This window comes from Eptatretus burgeri, chromosome 9 (genome assembly GCF_056783735.1).
Source record: "Eptatretus burgeri isolate ZD-2024b chromosome 9, Ebu_testis_v1, whole genome shotgun sequence".
NCBI classification, from domain to species: domain Eukaryota; kingdom Metazoa; phylum Chordata; class Myxini; order Myxiniformes; family Myxinidae; genus Eptatretus; species Eptatretus burgeri.
In genome coordinates this window covers 3923378-3945877 of record NC_140969.1, presented here as the reverse complement: position 1 = coordinate 3945877, position 22500 = coordinate 3923378, and the positions used below count along the sequence as shown (strand labels likewise).

Sequence of the window (22500 nt, the reverse complement as noted above, 5' to 3'; positions counted from 1 at the left end):
TATTTCCAGCTAGTCATAGCCTCTGTGCTCATAACACTCGGGTCAGTGATTTGAGCTTGGCATGCTAGTAAAGCTTCTCATTAGTGATCCATGTTGGCAAATATATCTTGGAAGGTGCTTTAAGAAGGTGTGAGTGTGCAGCATCAATTTCCTGCAGAAAGGTCTCGGTCAACGCCCAAGTGTCCGCGTTGTATAACAACACTGTTGAACTATGGCGACATGAAATATCTTGCTTCTAATCTGGTCATAAGGCAGAGAGCAAAGTCCAATAGTGCATTTAGACACTGCAACGCAGACACATAAGGCAGAGAGCACGCGACATTGCCGGAAGTCATCATGTGGATTGGGAATGGAGCCACCCAAGTAAACAACGGCAGTGCACTCACAGCTCCAGCTTCATTGTTATAGGACATAGGTGATTTGGATATACAGGTTTAACGGGTTAGTCAGTACCTCCGCCTTGGTGGTGTTGATATGCAGTCCGACTTTGGCCGCTGTTTGTATCAGGTTGGTGAAAATGCGTTGTTGAGAAAAAATGAGGTATTTAATCAAAAAAGACAAATGGTCAAACCCAAACGTTTTTTGCTCAATTGTTTTATGAAAACAAAACAAGAAAGGTCTCCCTGTGGTCACGACCTGTGACAAAATCCAGTCATGGGCCGATTGGGAAACGCGCATTTAAAGCACTCTTAAAAGATGAACAGTGCAATTGAAAGATTAACTTGACACCCAGTATCCCATGTCAACCTATGCCACGGTTATATCAGAACGAGATGATTCGTCACATGGTCACGGATTGTTTAACCCCCAATACTGGCACCATTCAAAAACTATGCAACACTTTTTTTTTTTCGTAATTTACGAAATGTAATGCTTAATTACCGTGCGTTCTGACAAGCTTGATTAAACCTTACTATTACTCGACATACGAGTCGATTTTTCAGGGTCCCTCATCGTGATTAACACTCAACTCCAACAAAGCCAATGGAAATATAATGCAACAAACCTGGACGTAACATAACGCTTGATTACCGTGCGTTCTGACGGGCTTGATTAAACCTGACAATTAGCTGACATATGATTAGATTTTTCAGGATCCTTCATCGTGATTGACACACAACTCAAACAAAGCCAGACAGTGTACAATCAGCAGAGGCCTACAGGCCGAATGTGGTAGGCCCAGCAGAAAACCAAGATGGCGGCTATATCATTTTGTTTGGGTGCCACGGTGGGTGGAGTCAAGAGACCAATGTGGGTGTGTTCTGGCAGCTGTCCGACCAATGGTTGCGCATTTCAGAAATCGACTCCCAACAAGAACATCAACAACAACAACAACAACAACAGTAACAACAACAATAGGACAACAACAACAGCAATGTGAAGCTCTTCTAGACCTGCAACATGTCGCAGGTAAAAACCTGTGCAGCGATGTTTATGATTATTGGAATTTATACTTATAACTACAGTACTTTGAGCACAAATAACAAAAATAAATCCCGTCAAACAATCAGCACATGCCCTTCGTTCCAGGTAAGTGCCATATCCTTATTGTTTCTCCAGAAATGCATCAGAAATCATCTCTTTCTTGTGATTAAGCTCTGGCAAGAGTACAGTCTTGAGAAACACTTCACCATATAATCTGCCAGTGCCATGACTTTTCTCTCTTGGAAAAAGTCACCTTCAACTTATCCTGCAAAACATATTCTTTGCACTGCTCAGCTAAAGCTAAATGGCACAGATGAAATACAATGGCAACAGTCGAGTGGCCAGTTGGGAGTAATTGAAGGGGTTCTGAAAAGGTGGAATAAGCAATGACATTTGATGAAGAGCAACATACCAGGTGAATTAGGTGCATACCACAAAACCAGCGCTTGATGCTTTGTCTCCGGAGAATGACAAAGTGCATCTGCTGCTCTCCTAACGTCACTGAATATCGATGCCTATGAAGAAGGCTCTTCAAGACAAAAGAGATAAATCTATAGTTAGTTTATATTGGTCTTTCTGAGTGACGGATGTGATTCAAATCACCATGTTCAAAGAGGAAGTTAAGTTCTTTCCGTGCATCATGTATTCACAGCGGAATATTTGAGGGGCCATATTCAAGCACAGCTCAAATCCAATTAATCAAGTGCAGTTTTGTTTTCGCTGTCATTTTCTGTTCAATTTTCTTTTTCCTTTCTTGAACGCCTTCCTTTGCTTACTAGCTCTTTCAATTCAAGTGAACGGCAGCTGCTCGAAGGGCAATGAGAAAATGAGTTGCGGGAATCATAAATTCCGGTTCAAAGGCTGTGAAGATTGCAATATGGTGAAAACCAAAGAAGCACAACCAACTGGGGATTTGTCTTTATGAGAACAAAGGCTTCGAGGTTTGATGCTTCAAACACAGCCTTCAACTTGGACTAAGCACAGCACATTTGGCAAGCCTTCTTATCCCCGATTGCTCGAAGGACAATAGGAGTCAGCGACAAAGGTGTGGCAGACCTGACAAGACAGACCTCCATCGTGAGTTATTAATGAGCCAATTGGATTTATAGTCATAATCCAATAGCAACGTGATAATTATCTTGAGAATAGCTTGACTTCCAGAAGCTTTGAAACCAGATCTAAAAAAAAACTCGTGCTTTTATCAGCAGAATATGAACCCACAACCTCTGGGATGCCAAGAAAGTGCACTGAGTAGTGGGCCACTATCACTTAGCTTGTTCCTGATGATATTGCTGCGATTTGAAGCCAGAAGAGAGAGCTCAAAATCAAGCGTGCGAACGCTGCACTAACTTATTGCCTTACCTGATATTCTGGCATGCATGAGTTAGGGGATTATTTCCAGCAAAACTGCCTTTGCATGTCCAGTACAAAGTCAAGAATATAGGCAATGGTGGCTCGCAATGGCAGGTCGTATAAAATTAAATGCATGGTCTACTTGGCAAGACAATGCAGTGCCAGGATCAAGTGAAACAATGACACTGTCTGTGAAACGCATGAACCTAATTTTCAATGGTGTTTTTTAACAGGAAATCAAAACCAAAACACCAGGGTAAGCACAATTTATATCACGTGCAAGATTATTTGTCCATCATTCATATTTTGATTTTTCAACGCGGCAGAATTTTGTCAAAATGATTTGAGACGATTATCTCATTAGATGCCACATCAACAATGGAAGGCAGGTCGATTTCCTCAAAGAGATAATTTTAAGCTAATTGCTAAGTGCAATTCACGTTCGACAATGAACTGGGAATAAGGAATTAAGAGGTGTGAGTTTTGTTCTTTGTGGAGCATAAGGACTAGGGGTGTTGACAAATCTACAACTGTAAACACACAATTTTTTATTTTCTTTCTATATACATAGTCGTAGAGCTAGAATTAGTACACTGAACTGATCAGGACACAACAGGACAAAAGGAGCAGTTCAATGAAGGGGGAAACACCAACAGCAGAGTTGAAGCCCAGATCGAGGCAGACTTGGACAATCAAAGGGTGTGGGGAGGAATGGGGGGTAGGAGAGGATGCTTGGGTGGATAAGATGGATGCAGAAGGAAACTCTCAAGAGGGAAAAACTGGAAATGTGGAAGGAGGAGAGACTGGGGTGGGTTAACAAGGGTAGAAAATATCATGGTTTTGGATTGGGGAAGATCTGAGATGGTGGTGAACAGCTATCTTGAAGACCTGCAGGGAAGAATGAGATTGAAGAGAATGTGGAGGTTGGTTCCACAGACAAGAGAAAAGAGGAACAAATGGGTGGAGTTGAGCAGTGATCCTGGATTTACGTATTTTAACCAGGGTGTTGATGATGGACCGGATGTACCCTGCAGAAACCTGGCTGTGGGGATCACGGAAAGAGCAGAGGGCGCAAAATCAGAAAAGAGGTGGTGGAAAACAGAGAGATCACAGACCTGTCTGTGATGGCGTAGTGATACACCATCACAGACCTGTCTGTGATGGCGTAGTGATACACCCATAGTCTCAGTTTCATCACAGGAGATTCCAATAATCTTGAAAGCCTTGGTTTACACGGCATCAATCTGAGCAAGTTGTGAGGCAGGGGATACAGCCCAGAGGGGAGAGCAGTACTCTATCAAGCTGTGGATGAAGGTCTTGTTGGTGGATAGGAGTTTGGTTCAGGTGTGCCAATAAAGGACTTTGTATGACAGAGGATGCTGAGTCTGTGGCTGGCTCTGGAGGACAACTTAGATATGTGGTTTGCCCAAGAAGGATCATACCTGATGGTGAGACTCAGGAGTTTGAATGACTGAACTTCCTGAAAAGGATTGTTAATGGGGGTGGTGGGGGGGGTAGGGGGTGGGTGGAGGTGGTTCGCAGACGGTTCCTTTCAGAGAGAGAGATAATGAGAGTGTGAGATTTGTCAGGAATGAAAGGCATATTCTGAGTGTTTGATCATCTTGTGATTTTGTCAAGGTCTGAAGAGAGGGAAGAGACCGCAGCCTTCCCGTCTGAAGGATGACGGATGTCACGGGAGAGTGTGGAGTTATCAGCAAAAAGATAAAGAGGATTTTCCAGAGATTCAGAGAGATCATTTATGAAGATCAGAAATAGGATTGGGCACAGAACACTGCTTTGGGGCACTCCAGCCTTGACAGGGAGAGGACATGAAAGGATTCTGTTGAGTGATACATGTTGGCTATGAGAGTAGATGAAGTCAGTAAGCCATGTGTGGAGTTGACCTTAGATGCCATAAGCTGAGAATTTGGAGAGTAAGGCAGGATGCCCGACTGCAACAAAAGCATGAGATATGTCCAGAGAGACAGCCCTGATTTAAAGTCTGACATTGAGGGCCTTCATCCATTGTTAGGTGAGTAGCAGCAGCATGTCCAATGTGGAGTGATCTGGTCTGAAACCAAAATGGTGAAACCAAATCTGAAACCAGACACACCGGGCCAGATCAATGGCTGATTGGCAAACACAACCGCTGTAACACTGGTGCCAGGAGTTTGGGATTTGGTTCTGAGGAGAAGGAAACTATCCCCTCAAATGGGAAATTTGTTTTAAATTTGAGAGCGAGGTTCCACTCTAAATTAATTTTAAAAAGAGCCAGATTATGTTGGCTTGAACCAGAAGGGGGGGGGAGGCACTGGAGAGACACCATGGTCATGCCAGCTGAGATGGAAGTGTAAGGCCCACGAGAGGGTGCAATGGAGTTGCCTCTCCCAAACAGTAGCCAGTCCCCACACGTCCCGCCACCCCCAAGAGCCCAAAACCCACAAAAGCAGCAGCAGGCCCTCATCGTAATGAACCATGGACATGGGACTTTTGATGACCATGCTTCGAAACATGGGAGCCGAGATTGGGGGCTAATATGAAAACTGGCCAGGACAAGCTGGCGGGGGATATAAAGACTGGCCAAGCTCGGCAGGACCACATTGGGGCCAAGATGACGGCTAAAATGGAGGCCGGACATGATGACAGTTTGGCTAACCAGTGGGACATGCAGTGGGAAATGGCAGCTAGTCAGCCAGGATAGTTAAGCGAACAGGATAGTTGAGGGAATCTGTGTCTGTGTCTGTGTCTGTGTCTGTGTCTGTATGTGACTGTGTCTGTCTGTCTCTCTCTCTCATCCCACTCCTCTCTCACTCTCCCCCCCCTCTTTCTCCCTCCCTCCCCCTTTCTCTTCCCCCACCGCCTCTCTTAGCATTCCTGTCAGCAAAGTAATGGGTGGTATTTGCCAGTACACAAGGGGAGGAAGGAGGGAAGGACATCGAGGCGGGGTGGGAAAGCGAGGAAGAACGGGGGAGCGAGGAGGAATGCAGAAAGGGAAGGCAGCATGAGGGAAGGGGTGGGCAAGGGAAGGCAGCATGAGGGAAATGCAAGGTTAGGCAGTGTGAGGAAAGGGTCCGTCTGGACATAACCACTGTCCGGACATGTCCGGAGATAACCACCATCAAGATATGTCAAGGGAAGGCAGTGTGAGGGGAGGGCAAGGTAAGGCGGTGTGAGGGGAAGGTTCATCTGGGCATAACCACTGTCCGAACATGTCCAGACATAACCACTGTCTGGACATGTCTGGACATAACCATCATCCGGACATGTCCAGAGATAATCACCATCTGGTGATGGGCATACTAAGGAGGGGGGAGAGAGGGGAGAGAGAGGGGTGGAGGAGCGAAGAGGTAGGGAGACCGAGGAGGGGTGGGGAGGAAGGAAGCAGGGGAGAGCGAGGAGGGGTGGAGGAGTGAGGAGGGGTGGGGGAAGGGAAGGCGGCATGAAGGGAGAGGAAAGAAGAGTGAGGGGAGGGCAAGGAAAGGCAGCATGAGAGGAGGATCTGCCTGGACATAACCACCACCTGGACACGTCCGGAGATAACCACTGTCCAGAAATAACCACCGTCCAAACTCATATGGAGATCACTGAACAACAAAAAATTTTTACTGGAGATGTGTAAAGTGATTTAGACTAATTTGGGTACGCTGATTTCAAAAATCATAACCGTTATGCTGTATCACGTCAGGATTTTCAGGAACAGAAATATTCCCATTGCCTAGAAGTCAGGATTTCAATGAAATTTACAAAAATTCATTTATTCATTTATTTCATCATGAATGCTTCAAAATTATAGAAATTACAGAAAAACTCCACTAGAATGTAATTAAAAATGCTTTAGGCATTTGGCTTTGCGTTTGTGCTGCTCTGTGTCAGTTTCACGATGCAGGAACAAGCAGAAATCGCCCATCATGTTCGGGTTGTGCCGCCCTTGGTAACGCGTCTCCATGAGTGAAATCTCTTGGTGGAATCGCTCGCCGTGCTCGTCCGAGACTGCTCCCAAGTTGTCAGGGAAGAAGTTCAGGTGCTGGTGTAGGAAATGGATTTTCAGGGACATCCTGGAGCCAAGTTTCCTGAAGGACTCCAGCAGCTGCTGCACTATTTCTTCATAGTTGTCCGCGCACTCGTTCCCCAAGAAGTTGTCCGTCACAGCTTTGAAGCTCCTCCACGCTGCCAGCTCTTTGGGGTTGAGAGTTGTCGGAAAAGTTTCGTCCTTCATAATCTGTCGGATTTGCGGTCCAACAAAGACACCAGCCTTGATCTTGGCCTCCGACAAGGTGTTGCCAAACTTTTCCTTGAGGTATAAAAACCCATGCCCATTCAGATCCATTGCCCGTACAAAACTTTTCATCAAGCCGAGCTTTATGTGGAGTGGTGGAAGGAAAACCTTGGCTGGGTCGACAATGGCGACATGCTTCACGTTGTGTCGACCAGGTACATGCTCTTTTCGCTCTTCCAAATCTTTCTTCGTCCAGTGATTCTTGTCGTCTCTGCTATCCCAGAGACAAAGGAAGCACATGTATTTCGTGTAGCCTGACTGCAGCCCTAACAACAGCGCCACCACTTTCAAGTCTCCGCAGATGTGCCAGTTGAAGTCATTGTACTTGATGGAATCAAGCAGCTGCCGCATAGTCTCATAGGTCTCTGTCATGCCGAACGCGTGAGCCAGTGGGACTGATGGTTTCTCGTTGCCAATGTGGAGCAAAACAGCCTTCAAGCTGTTCTTCCTCGAGTCGATGAAGAGGCGCCAGTCTGCAGGATCGTGATCACACCCAAGTTCTTTCAACAGACCGTTAATGTCACTGCAGAATGTCATCGTGTCTTCCATCTCAAAGAACTCAGCCATGTCTCTGTGACGTGCTCTGAACAAGGATATCTTGGTGTTAGGTTCAAGTAGATTCCACTGCTGCAGCCTTGATCCAAGCAGCTCTGCCTTCGCCTTTGACAGCGAGAGATCTCTTACAAGATCATTTAAGTCTCCCTGGTTCAGAAGGTGTGATTCTTGAGTGTCGGGTTCAAAAGGTTCATCATCACCATCCTCTTCACCACTGCTTACAGCTATGTTCTGATCAGCTGGAGGTGTTGGAACGGGGTTCTCGTCATCATGAGGCAAGGGTTTACGAGCAGAGACGCAGTCAGCGTACTTGATGTGACCTTTATTCTTCTTGTTGAAGCCGGCGATGCTTGTGCAGCAGAAATAACAATCATCATGATGATTCTGCGGCTCACGCCATATCATGGGCACCGCAAATGGCATGCTCGCGCGCTTGCCCACCAACCACTGAGTCAAGGTTGTGTGACAGCTTGTGCAGCAGATGTGTGGTGCCCAGCTCTGTTCTTGGTCCCCCACCTTACACCCGAAGTAGTGAAAGTAGGCGGCCTTCATTTTCACTGCTGTAGATATACTTCGCTGTTGATCTTTTTTGGTATACCGACCACAGACATAACAGAAGTTGTTAGGATGATTGGTACAGGAACGCCTACTCATCTTTATCTGAAAGAAAGAAATATAACACAAGTTAACAACAATTGTACGAAATAGACATGTTAAAGACATATGTAAATTTCATTGAAATCCTGACTTCTAGGCAATGGGAATATTTCTGTTCCTGAAAATCCTGACGTGATACAGCAAAACGGTTATGATTTTTGAAATCAGCGTACCCAAATTAGTCTTAATCACTTTACACATCTCCAGTAAAAAAAAAAATTTGAAATTTGTTGTTCAGTGTAATCACTGCCCATATGCATGCAGAGATAGCCTCATTTGGATACATGCGGAGATAACCACAGTTCAGAAATGTGCAGAGATAACCACCATCTGGATAAGTGCAGAGATATCCACGATGCAGGCATAATCACCATCCAGATATGTTCGGAGACAGAAAGAGACAGAGGTGTGGGAGGATGCTGCATGTATTAGGAGTGGGTGGAGCGAGGATGGGATAGAGGGAAAGAGAGAGGGGTGGGGGTCCATGTGGGTAGGGGAGTTAGCAGAAAATATGTTATACTTCATGAACAAAACACACACACACACACACACACACACACACACACGTGACACGTGGAAAAAATTTGGTCTGTAATTGAGAAAACACATTGATACAGCGAACGGCTCGCAAATCGGGCGTTATCAAATGTATTTTGCTTTGAAAGTCACAAAGAGAAACCATACAACCTTTGTAAAGCACTGCACAAAGTCATATGAAATACCTAATTGCTTAAGAAACCGTCACAAGTACAAAAGGAAAACGTGATTGCTTGTACGCTGCTGAGATTAAAAGTTGAAACCTCAAAGATACGGGATAAAACTTCGCCACCACGGCCGCCGTAACCAAGCATAGAGGCATACACACACACACACACACACACACACACACACACACACACACACACACACACACACACACAAACACACACACAAACACAAACACAAACACAAACACGCACACACACACACACACACAGACACACCCAAATATACCCTTGTGTGTACCTCTACCTTGGAGCAACTGCTGACTGTACATGCTCGAATTTCTCCCTTGGAGGCCTACAGACGTGACTCTCAGAGATTAATGCGTGCAGGCGGCAAAATAGTTAAGCGCTGCACCAGGACGGCACAAGGGGAGTTTATATTCGAACCCCACGACAGATACACCGACACAGCCACTTAAACTGAACACACTTAATTAAAATAGACAAATATTTACAAAGCACAATAATCACAATATAACAATACAATATGTGAGATAAAATAATCCTAAAGTCTATATCAAGGCGCCTCTACACACAGACTTAAATGCAGACAAGGGGAAACTAAATAAAAGAAAATCCATCCTTTATTCTGGCACATAGCTTCGCCCTGAGACGATATTTGTGGAACTTGAAATTGAGGCGCTTCTATTTGCACGTGTAGATGCATACAAAATGGCGCCAAGTCGCTCTCTCACAGCGGGAACATTCGTCAGGAACTTTGTGAGAGGTATTCAACATCAAGGCTCAGAGACCCCATGCAGTTGCTTTGTGCGTCGATAGTCCTCACCGACCCGCTATTTGACATAGTCGAGGCTCAGGGTCCGTTCCTCACGACCCAACCAAGAGAAAAAGGCTGGCGTCTTGATTTCACCACGCGAGCCAAATCGCTTCAACATGAATACAAGAATCGTGCCATCCTCTTTGTGTGTCGAAGGAAAGCCAGCCGTAAATCCCTGTTCTTACAGGCCATCTCCTAACCACGTTCTCTCTCCACCGCGTACGTCTCTCACTCCGCACTCAACTGTTCCTCTTCACACTGACCTCGTGTGTGCGCTCTCCCAATCTAACACCTCTGACTGACGTCACACCGAACCCTCATTTCCTCTTCGGGGGCGTGGCTTGCTCACCCAAAACCCGGAAAGGCGGGGCCTCTGCCCACTCTGCACGTTTGGCTGTCTTCTGATGTCACGCCCATCAATCATCAGCCTCAGGAGTGTGACTTCCTTCACCCGCCGTTACCCTTGGTGGTGGGGTTTCTGCCTGCTCAGCACGTTTGGCTCGCTTGTAAATTCAAAAACGTAGGAATAGGTTTCAGGGGGGCAATCACATACTGGGGGAATTTATTCTTAATCCCCATCTAATTAAAACGGCACCCCCCCCCCCAATGTGGTGACACATAACACTTAAGCTCACAGTTTCCCTACTTAATTCCATCAGATGTCTCCTACACGTCCATGAACCAAAAAACTAGATTCAACCCTAACTTTCCTATTCAATTCCTCCATTTACCCCCACAACCGTTACAGGATGATGATGAAGGCATTCGATAATATGAGTGAGGAAAGTGAAAGAAAAAAACTTTATCGTGATATCGTTGTGGCCTGTTCCATCCAAGTCAAGGCAAGGTTGAGCAGGCTTCAGACCCAGCGAGGTGACCTAGTGAGGTGACCCAGTGTGTGCCTTAAGAACCCATTTAGTGCAAGGTGGCCGAGGATCATCAGCTGGGCACCAGAACACCAGAACACACACACACACACACACACACACACACACACACACACACACACACACACACACACACACACACACACACACACACACACACACTTATTTGTACTCGTGGGCCTATTGGACTGATGGACCAAATTTTCATTGGTCTTCACATCCTTGTTGCTTAGGCCTAAGTCACATTTGCTCTACGGCAAGGATACAGCGGCCGTACGCCCTCTGAATTGACAGAAACATGCGGCGGACGCAGGTTCTGCGGTGGCCTCAGGGTGGCCCTATGCCGTTTGGCTATCTTTTACAGGCCGTAGGGGTCGCCGTGGAATTATAACGCGGAGTTATAACTTTTTTCATTTCTACGTTGGCCGGAGCAATTCGACATGCCTTAGTTGTGACATAGTAGTGTTCCACGTCGACCGTATGTAGGGCGTACGGTGGACTTGCGTTATTCTTGCGATTTGCGTTAGTCTCTTATCAATGAAAAATTAATTTTGCCCTTAAAACCGAATACATAAAAAAAAAACCGAACACAATGTAGCGTTCATGTTTGTTCACGTGTCTCCCCCACCTGTTCGAGCCGCATCTTCGCGCTTTGTTCATTCAGTTCATCGGTGGAAGTCCTCGTGAAAGCATCTCTCGTGTGTCGATCGCTACTTTACCTCGTGTTTTCACCTTGAATTGTGCTGGTTTTTTTTTTTACTCATCTTGTGTTTTAATTAATAACAAAAAAGCAATCCAATCACTTGGTGTGACGGACTGTCAGGCAAGGATTTAATTTCACAGAAAAACCGGTTGTAATTTCGAATATCCATGATTACGTCAGCCCGATGCGTTTGATGAAAGTGATTGTGGTTCTGGGGGCATCATGCTTGATGAGCTGCCCTGGGGGCAGCACTCGCAGAGTGCGCGAGCGATCGGGACCCAGGCCGGAGGTCGAGCCTGTGTGGACCTTTGGATGTGGTGATTGTACCAGTTTACATACAATACACCACCACCGAAGGTCATTTACTCATCTTATTTTACCTTAAACATGGGGAATTTCAGTTGAAAGTGTCTTGAAAGTGGGTTTTCTTGGGGTCCAGGAACAGATTAATTCACTCCATTTCTTATTGGGAAAATAGTTTGGGAATCGAACTTTTTGCAATCCGAACAGCCTCCTGGAACGAATTCAATTCGGATTCTGGGGCACCACGTACTGGTATATTCCGAACTGTTATATTTTTATTTCAGTAAAAAAAGAACTGTTCTATATACCCACTCGTTACCGTCCGTCTGGCCATACGTTCGCCTTAGGGCCCCCCTGCAGTCGCCTTGCGGGCACCTTGAGGCTACCTTGCGTCTGCCTTGAAAATTATATGGCCGCCGCAGGGACGCCCTTAGGTCACCGTGCGACATCAAATCAAAGACCGTACGGCAACCCCACGTTTTTGGTCTCCACAATTTCTAAATACGCCGTGCGGCTCTCCGAAAAATAAAAACATATGTGACTGCTACATTGTGTGACCGTGGAAATACTGTGGCCACCGTGTAATTGCCGTCGATTTTGGAGGCCCGTATTTTGGAGATTTAATGTACAAACGTATGTCGATTGAGATCAGAAAATAAAATGATCAACATATTCATTTATTTTGAGGGTGAAAAACACGGTGGGTGTGGTTACTACACTGGAAAAGTTATTTATTTATTTATTTATTGATGTTTTTGAGGGTGAGAAACAGGGTTCCAGTTAATACACGGCCGTAGTTTATACACTGGAAAATACGGTAGTTCTATGTAAAACCGACTCATTATCTTCAAAGCTATGTATTATTTATACCTGCGTGTCGGTTAACTCAAGCCAAGCTCACCTTCACGCTCATAAATAACACAACAAATGAACCAAACAGGTGAAATATTTTGCAAAGAAAAAGTTGAACCCAGATGTCTTTTGATCCCTAATGATACTTAAAACTAGTTCAGCAGGTCCTGCTTTTGTAAACACTCCCGGACGTCATGGACCTGCTTGGCAGCTCCTTGCCAACCTTGTTTTAACCACCGGGGTCAAAAATACAATTCCGAGCAAGTCAATACTTGTCACACCTCGAGGTGAAATTAATGTAACTACCATTTCCTGTCATGAACACCCTGAATATTCCAGTGGGCATCCCATTTTATATTTGCCAATCCGGAGAAGCCATAAGGGAAGCAAAGAAAGCAATTCTGAACATCTCAGGGGCAAGACAGCTGCTCATTAGTGAAAAAACCCTAATCTCCAAGGTGTCGTTTTCAAGCCGTGACACCAGCGCCATGACGCATGCACTGGATACTGCTTCCATCTCCAAGTCTATAAACGACATGCACTCCCTTTAATTCTCGAGTTCATGGTGTTATAAAGCTTCTTATAAGTTATAGTACCTTATGGAATGGTTAGCTCTCCTTAATGTCTCAAAATTAATTGTAAAACGTTGGAACAGGACTATCTTCAAGAGTTTAACAGGGAATGAACAGCTTGAGAGGAAAACAATCTCAAATTGTTAAAACCGAGAATAACTGGGACTTATTTTATCAAATCTTTCACATGTCCTCATATTTAATAACACGTCGTAACGCAGAAAATGTATCTTGGATTAACCTCCCATTAATTGATGTTGAGACTTGATCCAAGACTTACAACGGGGTCTAAGGCTGTGAAAAAGCAGGTGAAGTGTCTGTGAGACAGCAATGTTCCCCTTGTAAAAAAAATAAATAAATAATTGTAATGTGGAAGAAGCCTTCTGTGATGAAAAAAAAATTCCTGTGTTCATGTCTTTCATCAGAAATGGTAGATAGGGTGAAAAAGGAATTGGATAGGTACTTCGAAGCATTGGTCATGGTTAAGGGGTACATGGATTTTGGTACGACGTGCGGGTGATTGTGTACATGTTTCGTCATTGTGATGTCTGTGAGAGGACGTCATCAATAAGTGAAGCTGCTGTCTATGTTTATTCATTCCTCACCCTGCAATCATTTACACACCCTCTCACCCCCAAACACCCCCCCCCCAAAAAAAATTGTAAAGCTTTTGTATATAAAACATCCTGGTGACGTCCCTGTGCCTCTCTACTCACTGTTCTCCTGCCGACTCCTCCGACTCCTCCTCGCGCATCTACGTCAGATAAACTCAATCGATAAACTGATAGATTGGATTAATATTGTGTTGATGCACAATAGTGGCAAGCATGATGGACCAAATAACCTTCACCTACAAGTTCCTTGCATTTTAGGTTAATTTTATTACCCATTGCCATTTAGGTCTGTTTGTTACTGGCAAAATCGAAGATTTTTCAAGTATATTGGTCAGTCGATTTTGTTATTCTGTCTGTCTGTCTGTTTGTCTGTTTATCTGTCTGTCTCTCTGTCTGTTTATCTGTCTGTCTGTCTGTTTGTCTTTCACCTACAGGTCACAATTTTCAACTGATCTTCACGAAACTTCATCACATGGTAGAGTTTGTCATAAGGAAGAAGCATATTGTTTTTGAGGTCAAAAGGTCAACATCATCACAAGGTCAACAACGAAGGTGACATTTCTAAAATTCTCAATTTTCATCCGATTGGCTTGAAATTTGAAGAGGATTTTCATATCAGGTCACTGAATTTAACCACCAATTATTTTGAGATCAACATAGGCCAAAAGGTCAACATTGGCCGAATTTCTAAAATTGTCAATTTTTATCCGATTGACTTGAATATTTTTTTTTGTATACCTTGTCAAGGCTCGTGTGACAGCTAACACATAACGCACATCAAGGGGGGGCATGAGACAAGAGGGGAGGGAGTGGGAAGGACAAAACAGTGGGGAACAGAGACATTAGGAGATCTGTGGAAGTGAGAGGGATGGGACAGGGAATAGAATATGGGGAATAGAAGATGGACATTGCAGGGACTTTCAGGAAGGAAAGCAGGGAATTTGAAGGAGGTGGGCTTGGGTGGATTATCTGGGGTAGAAAAGATCAAGGATTTGAATGGGGGATGATAAGAGGTGGAAGTGAACAGCTGTTTTGACGGCCTGGAGGGAAGAATGGGAATGAATAGAGTGAGGGAGTTTATTCCAAAGGCAGGGAAAAAGAGGAATGAAAGAGTGAAGGTGAGCAGTGATTCGTGATTTTGGTAGTTTTACCAGAAGGGGGTTGTTGGCGGACCTTGAGCGCCCTGCGGAAATGTGATGGGGACAAATCGCAGAGAGAGCAGGGGGGGCGAGGCTGGAGAGGAGACAGTAGAAGACAGAAAGACCACCGACCAACCTGCGGTGATTGAGTGAGAGGCCCAAAGACTCAGCCTCATTGAGGGAGATGCCAATAATCCGAAATGCCTTGGATTCTACAGCGTGAAGCCGAGAAAGGTGAGAGGCAGGAGCACCAGCCCAGAGGGGAGAGCAGTACTCCATTAGGCTGCGGACAAAAGCTTTGTAAGTGGTCAGGAGCTCAGGTGGGCCGAGGAAGGACTTTGCACGACGGAGGATTCCCAGTCGGCGACTGGCTTTGGAGGCGAGGTTTGAAATGTGGATTTCCCAGGAAAGGTCATTGCAGATAGTGAGACCCAGAAGCTTGAAAGAAAGGACTTCTTCCAGAGGATTGTTGAGAAAGTGGATGGGGGGGGTTTATAAACGGTCCTTTCGAAGAGACATCGTGAGAGTGTGAGATTTGTCTGGATTGAAAGACATGTTCCACGTGTTGGACCAGTTTGTGATTTTATCCAGATCTGCAGTGAGCGAAGAAGCTGTAGCTTGCCGGTCTGAGGGATGACAGATGGTACGACAGAGGGTGGAGTCATCAGCAAAGAGATAAAGAGGATTTTCCAGAGAGTCAGAGAGATCATTGATGAAAAACAGAAAAAGAACAGGGCCCAGAATGCTACCTTGAGGAACTCCAGCCTGGACAGGAAGGGGGGATGAAAGAACTCCATTTAGGGCCACACGTTGACTGCGACAGGAGAGGAAGTCTGCGAACCATGAGTGGAGATGGCTTTGGATACCATGGGAAGAGAGTTTGGTGAGCAGGGCAGGGTGCCAGACTGTGTCAGAAGCACGTGATATGTCCAGGGATACGGCTTGGATTTCATGTCTCGCATTGAGGATCTCCATCCATTGTTGGGAGAGCAGAAGCAGCATATCCAGGGTCGAGTGACCTGGTCTGAAACCAAATTGATGATCAGAAATCAAGCAATTGGAGAAGAGGAAGGATTTAATGTATGAAGCGATGATGGATTCCATAACCTTGCCGATGATTGAGAGAAGGCTGATTGGTCTGTAGTTGTAGGGATCTGTTTTTGCACCTTTTTATGCAGGGCAGTGATGTTTGCTGATTTCCAAGCAGATGGCAGATGACCTTGAGCAAATGAGAGGGTGAATAGAACAGAGGGAGGGTGAGCAAGCGCAGAAGAGCAGGCTTTGAGGACACGTGGGCTGATGCCGTCTGGACCGGTTGCAGAATCTGAGTCGAGGTTTGACAGCAAGCTCTCCACCTTGTCAGGAGAAAAGGACACAGAGTCCAGTGACAGTTGGCTGTGACTGGGTAAGGTGGGTAGAGAAAGTGATGGGTTTTGGACACAAGATTTAGCTGCAAACACCGAGTTTAGGCATTCAGCTTGTTCACGTGCGGTATCAGCAGTGTGTCCATTTGAGGTAAGGGAGGGGATGGAGGGGGAACATACACCAGAAACAGATTTGATTGGACGCTCCCAGGATTTTGAGGAGGGATAGAGGGTTGAGAGTTCAGACTTGAGATGAGAAAGATTTTGTTTTCTGGCTCTCCTGAGGGTAGATACACACTTGTTGCGAGCTTTATGGAAGGAACTGAGATTGCCCTCAGTTGGGTTTGCTTTCCATGAGGCAAAGGCAAGTTGTTTCAGGACAACTGCCTCACCACAAGCTTCAGTGAACGAAAGGGCGGGAGCAAGGGAAGGACAACTGAAGACGAGAGGGGATAAATCTGTGCATGAGGGAGAGCAAGTTTCTTTGAAAGAATTCTCAGGATGAGTTGATGTTGGAGAAAGTATTGATAGGAGACCAGTCTATAAGTTTGAGGGCTGCTTGGAGACCCTGCCAGTCGGCTTGAGTGAAATGCCAGACTCGACGGCGGTGAGGTGGTTCTCTGATAATAGCCAGAGATATGTCTACTTTGACAAGGACGTGGTCAGAAGAACCGATTGGAGCGGAAAAAGAGCAGCAGATATTGTCAGGGAAATTTGGCAAAATCAGATCCAGAGGAGATGGAGTACCATTGATTGAGATCCGGGTCGGGAAGTTGACCAATTGAGTCAGTCCCAATGAGTCGCAGAATGCTTTTGTTGAGGTGCCATGACAGATGAGAGAGGTACCCACACCTAGCCAACTGGCAAGACGACAATTGAAGTTGCCACATATGAGGATGAGAGAGTTTGGATGAGAAGATAGAAGTTGGTCCATGTTTTCGGATAGTGAGGTGTAGATGGAGTCATCACTGTTAGGTGGACGTTACAGTACACATGTAAACATGAGGTGGGAGTGGAGGGGAAGCCATAGCCAGAGGTATTCCTGGGGGTGTGGGCAGTGAGGTCAGTGCATGGAGAGTGAGGAATAGAGTCTTTGATGAAGAGAGCAACGCCTCCACCAGGACGAGGCTCAGGTCTGTCATACCGGAGGAGGGAGTAACCGGGGAGAGATACTTGGGAGTCAGACACGTCTTGGGAGAGGAAAGTTTCTGTAAGGCAGATTATGTAAGGCAGAAATTTATTAAGGGTCATCTTGGGATAAATTGGCCCAATAAAAAAATTGATGACATCAGTCACGTGGTTCGGTAGCCATATTATATTTACCCTAAAACCTATAAAAAAATCTTCTTCTCCAGAATGGCTGAACAGATCGAGGGGAAACTTCAAACACATGTTCCACAAGCCTTGGGGATACCAGGGAATTTACAAATAATTGGTAGGCCACATGGTCTGGCAGCCAGATTGGATTGAGTGAACATCTGTTTAATAATTCTTTCTCTTGAACCGCTTCATCAGTCGATATGGAACTTCACAATTGTGATCAAGTAGTGATGTGAAAGATGGAGTTTAAATTTCAACCTGATTGGACGCATGGTCTGGCAGTGAGAATTATTTAATTTTTTGAATCTGGGTTCTTTTTTATTTATATTTTTTTAACAAGGCTCACTTGGCTGTGCCTGGATGGGCTTGAGTGTAGAGGAGTAGCAAGTGAAATGTGAATCCTATCCAGGTTCCTCCTGATGACATCATCTTTTATTTTTGCTTGTTTGGGTTCCTTCTGAGTACTCCAATGCAGGACTGTACCTATTTGGTCTTTTGAAATTGAATTGAATTTATTTGAATCCCATGATAAATTAAATTGAATAATTAAAAAATGTCATGGGTCAGGGTCAGTCCAATCAAAGCGGGGTTGCATCAATGCGGGATGTCTTGGTACCCGGTCATCACTGCCAGTAGTTATAAAGTGGCAGTTGTAGTTATGTCTATTATTAATTACGTAACACACAAGTCCACAAACACCACACAAAATATACTACACAAAACTACACAAACACTACACAAAAGAAGTCCTAGTGAGGGTCTGCAATCTCTGATTGCTCTGTTTCTATATTTGAGATCACATACAGGGGGTACACTGACTTATGAAGGAGTTCCATTCCTGGTCTGCTCATAAGTCGATTGGTATGTAAGTCAGAAAATGCTGCTGATAACCCTATAATATGTGTACGTGTATCCTACCAAATCACTTTGTACAAAATAAAATAATTTTCCCTGATGGTTTTTACCTTTAACTACCTTTAAGTAACAATAATAAGTTATACAACAATAACATAAAATAGAGAGAGAAAAAAAGAATTTTCATGTACAGTACTGTGAGGGAGGAGAAGTGATGTACTGTTACGAATCTGGAAGCTTACTGCACTCAGCATTCAGGTCCTTAGAGTACAGTTACATCGGTAAGTGTGTGTTTATAGATAGAACCCGTCCCTAGTCTAATGGGAATTAAATGTTCGTGTGCTGCAGAGTTATTTTGATAGTCAGGGTTTTCTTTTACATTTTTCATCACCAACAACACGCCTTCACCTTCGCTCCATCCTGACGCCATAACGCTTGTGGTGGGCGGAGTTCAGGAGGACCTGGCGTCTCTCTCGCCCAATCCGGGGGATGCGAGCGAGGTTGCCGTCGGTCGGCCAATGAGCGCAGCCCACGCAGGACAATGTTACTCTCCCTGCTTGAGGGGCAGTCCGCTGTGGTGGCCGCCACGCCCCCCGGTCCAATCAGCAGACTTGGCGCCCCTTTTGGCCAATCACGGGGGCGACGAGCGCATTTTGCGTGCCAAAACCATCGAGTGAGCGAGAGCGGGTCCATGGCAGGCGGCTCCTCCCCTCTGGAGAAGGGGTGAATAATAGTTTGGCATGATCTGACAGAAGTAGTCGGAGTTGAGTTGGTTTTTGGTGTGCCGGATCGCCTGACCTTGTCTGCTGGCATCGTGGTTGTCGGGTTGAGAGAGAGGAGATTGGTCCCGTGTGCTCGAGCGCATCTTCGGTCTGGTCTGCGTATGGCTGCACCCCGCACATCCGAGGCGTCTCGTCCGGCGCAGTATGACAAGCGATTGGCCAACTCAACACGGGAGGTCACCTTGTCTCGCCTCCTCTGGATTCGGCTGTCCTGGTCCATTCTTTGGTGACCGGAGCTCCGGAAAGGGGTGGACGACCAGTCGCACGCTCGCGGCCAGGTAGCCAGCCGTCCTGACTCCCAGCCGAACTATCCTCCTCTGCTGGAGAGCCGAATAAAGACCGTTGAGGTCCTTCTGCTTCTTTTTGGGTATTTGTGTGTGCGTGTGTGTCCTTGGGCCCCGTCTGTAAGTAGGAATTGTTAAAGTGCCTTGGACATACTTGCACTGCTAAGTCGGTTTAACTCTGTTCTTTATGTGTTCCCTCCCCCCCCGCACCCCCCCCCTATTGTAAATAAATATCCATTTTGTTGAATGTTTCAGCTCGTCCTTGTCCTTTCCTTCATTGGTTTAGCAAGGTGCGTGTTGGGGGATTAAAAAGGCCGTTACTGCCTTAGTTGTGCATTTGGACCGACGGTACCTCGGTAACCATCCACTTGGGTTACGCATGGGTCGAGCACAGTAACGGCTCGTCCTGTTCGAGCTCCGTCGAGGGTGTGAATTCCTCGGTAGCTCGCCACGTGGGCCTCTAGGTATTTTGAAGTTTAGCAAATAACCCTGTCCCACACGGTTGAATTATTGACGATTCACGGTCCTGTAAGGGACCCGTACCTTCGGAGTTATCGGAAAGGTACGATGTAGATTCTGGGTGTTCGGTGGAGCCTACTCTACTGCTCCATCTAGCGGTCGTGCTCGCCACTGATACCCGGCCCACAACAGTACTCCTGAGAGGAGGAAGGTGAGGCTGGTGAATGGGCTGAAGGCTGAGATGGAGATGGAGTTGGAGCAGGATCATTGGCAACCGAAGTCGATAGCTGTTGCTCCCTTTGCACCTTTAAAAATATTTATCCAGGGAAGACTGGGTAGCAGCTGCCTTGTGTCATCAAAAATGACCTTGTAACAGGTAAGGGCATTGTTAACACTCTGGGACACTTTGCAAAATCTCTCGATGTTTGTGTCCTCAGACTTAAATGGAGACATCACCTGCTCAATCAACCTAAATGCCATGCCTTTCTTTGTAAACTTCCTGGGGAACCTCAATGACCTCCTCGGATACAGATTCCTCCGCAGCCTTCTGTGCCTCAAATTCCATCAAATACTCGTTCATTAGCTCCTGTGAATGAGACTTCAGAAAGGTTTGAACATCTTCTTCCTCGAACTCCAAACTAAGTTGCTTGCTGATTTGCACAAGCTTATTGGTCACTTCTTGCACAGTGTCCTCAAAACCATGAAAATCGTTCACAAACTGCAGGCACAGTTTCTTCCACACTCCATTAAAAAAAAAAATTTTCACTTTATACCAGGTCGCATCAATATTTTTAATGGCCTGGTAAATATTGTAGCCCCTCCAAAACTCCTTGAGAGTAACAGCACCCTCACCTTTTGTTACCTTGATTGCCTGTGCATAGGTCCTATGCAGATAATAGGCCTTGAATGATGCAATAACTTTCTGGTCCATTGACTGCAGCAATGACGTTGTGTTCGGAGGCAGGTACACAACCTTAATGTCTGGATGAAAGTCATCAAGGAATGGAGGGTGACCAGGAGCATTATGGAGAATCAATAGGATCATGAAATGAAGGTTTTTGGCTGCACAGTCGTACTCTTCATCCTGCGGCATGAAATGCAGGTAGAACCAGAGCTTAAAGATGACAATATTGATTAATGCTTTTTTGCTCGACTTCCAAATAATTGGCAGTGAGGCCTTGGTGATGCCTTTCAATGCACGAGGGTTGTCGGAGCGGTACACCAGTAAGAGCTTCAGTGGGCAATTCCCAGAAGCATTGGCCCAAAGCAAAAGGGTTATCCTGCCCTTGGCAGCCTTGAACCGAGGCATTGACTTCGCCTCCTTGGCAATGCACGTATGGTCTGGTATCTTCTCGCAATAGAGCCCCGTCTCGTTGATGTTAAACACCTGCTGAGTACTGTATCCCCCCTCCCGTATTCTTTCAACGAACGCACTCAGGAAATCACTTGCTACCTTCACATCAGCTTTAGCAGCCTCCCCACTCATTTTAATATGATGCAAATTTGCTCTTCCTTTAAAACGATTGAACCACGACCGACTAGCCACAAAACTTTCACTTTCACTAGAACCTTCACCATGCCAGTTACATTTGGCCTTTTCGTGAATTATCATAAATCTAATCGGCATACAACGCTGATTTTGGTCTTCCAACCAAACAACAAGAAGCTTTTCTATCTCAGCGATCACCATTCTCCTGTTATTCGTTTTAATGGTAGATTGAATTGGTGTAGAACCCTTCACATGGTCAAAGATTTGCTGCCTGTCCTTGATGATAGTGAATGACTAAGGCCCAAGTCACCATCAATTTTTGATGCCGTTTCTCCTCTATTCAAACACTTTAAAATGTTCAGCTTGATTTACATCGTAATGGTCTTACGCTTCTCAGAATGGACACCACCTTTCACATCACTTCTGTGTTTATCTGCCATGATTACAGGAGAAATAATGTAAACATATATGTGAGAGTACAATAACAACACCGACACAGTACACCGTATGAACTGAAATGGCAGGAGAAGCCAACGAACGACCCCTGACCCACACTGTACTTGATGTATTGCAACTCGTGTTCGGTTCTTAAGTCTGAATGAACGCATGCAAGTCAGACCGTCATCTATACATTTCTAAAACTCTCATCTTGTATGTATATAGATCGATATATATATATATATATATATATATATATATATATAAAAATATATATATATATATATATACATATATATGTATGTATGTATGTTCCCAAAATACAGCCAAAATGGTACATGATAGCGCAAAATTGTTATGGCCACCTTACCCACCATTCGCCTGCGGTGTGCAGCATAAAGTTTCGTTAAAATCGGGCAACGAAAAAATTATTTAATAATCAATTCCCGATTCAGTCATGTACTCTTCGGGAGAATTTGATCAATGCAAACAACCTCAGCGGTATAGTTCGTTGGAGCTATCTTTTTTTTTTTCTTGAAATGATTTTTTTCATCAACCGCTGTCACAACGGGAACCCAACGGGTTCACGGGTCGTCTAGTGAACAGGTATTTATTTTGGACAGTTGTTAGT

The 22500-nt window shown here is 45.3% G+C and overlaps 1 protein-coding gene across 3 annotated transcripts in view; it reads right to left on the bottom strand.

Moving 5' to 3' along the window:
- Positions 1-22500, bottom strand: part of KCNH1 (potassium voltage-gated channel subfamily H member 1) — a 559936-nt gene that overhangs the window by 367594 nt on the left and 169842 nt on the right. The window lies entirely within an intron of this gene.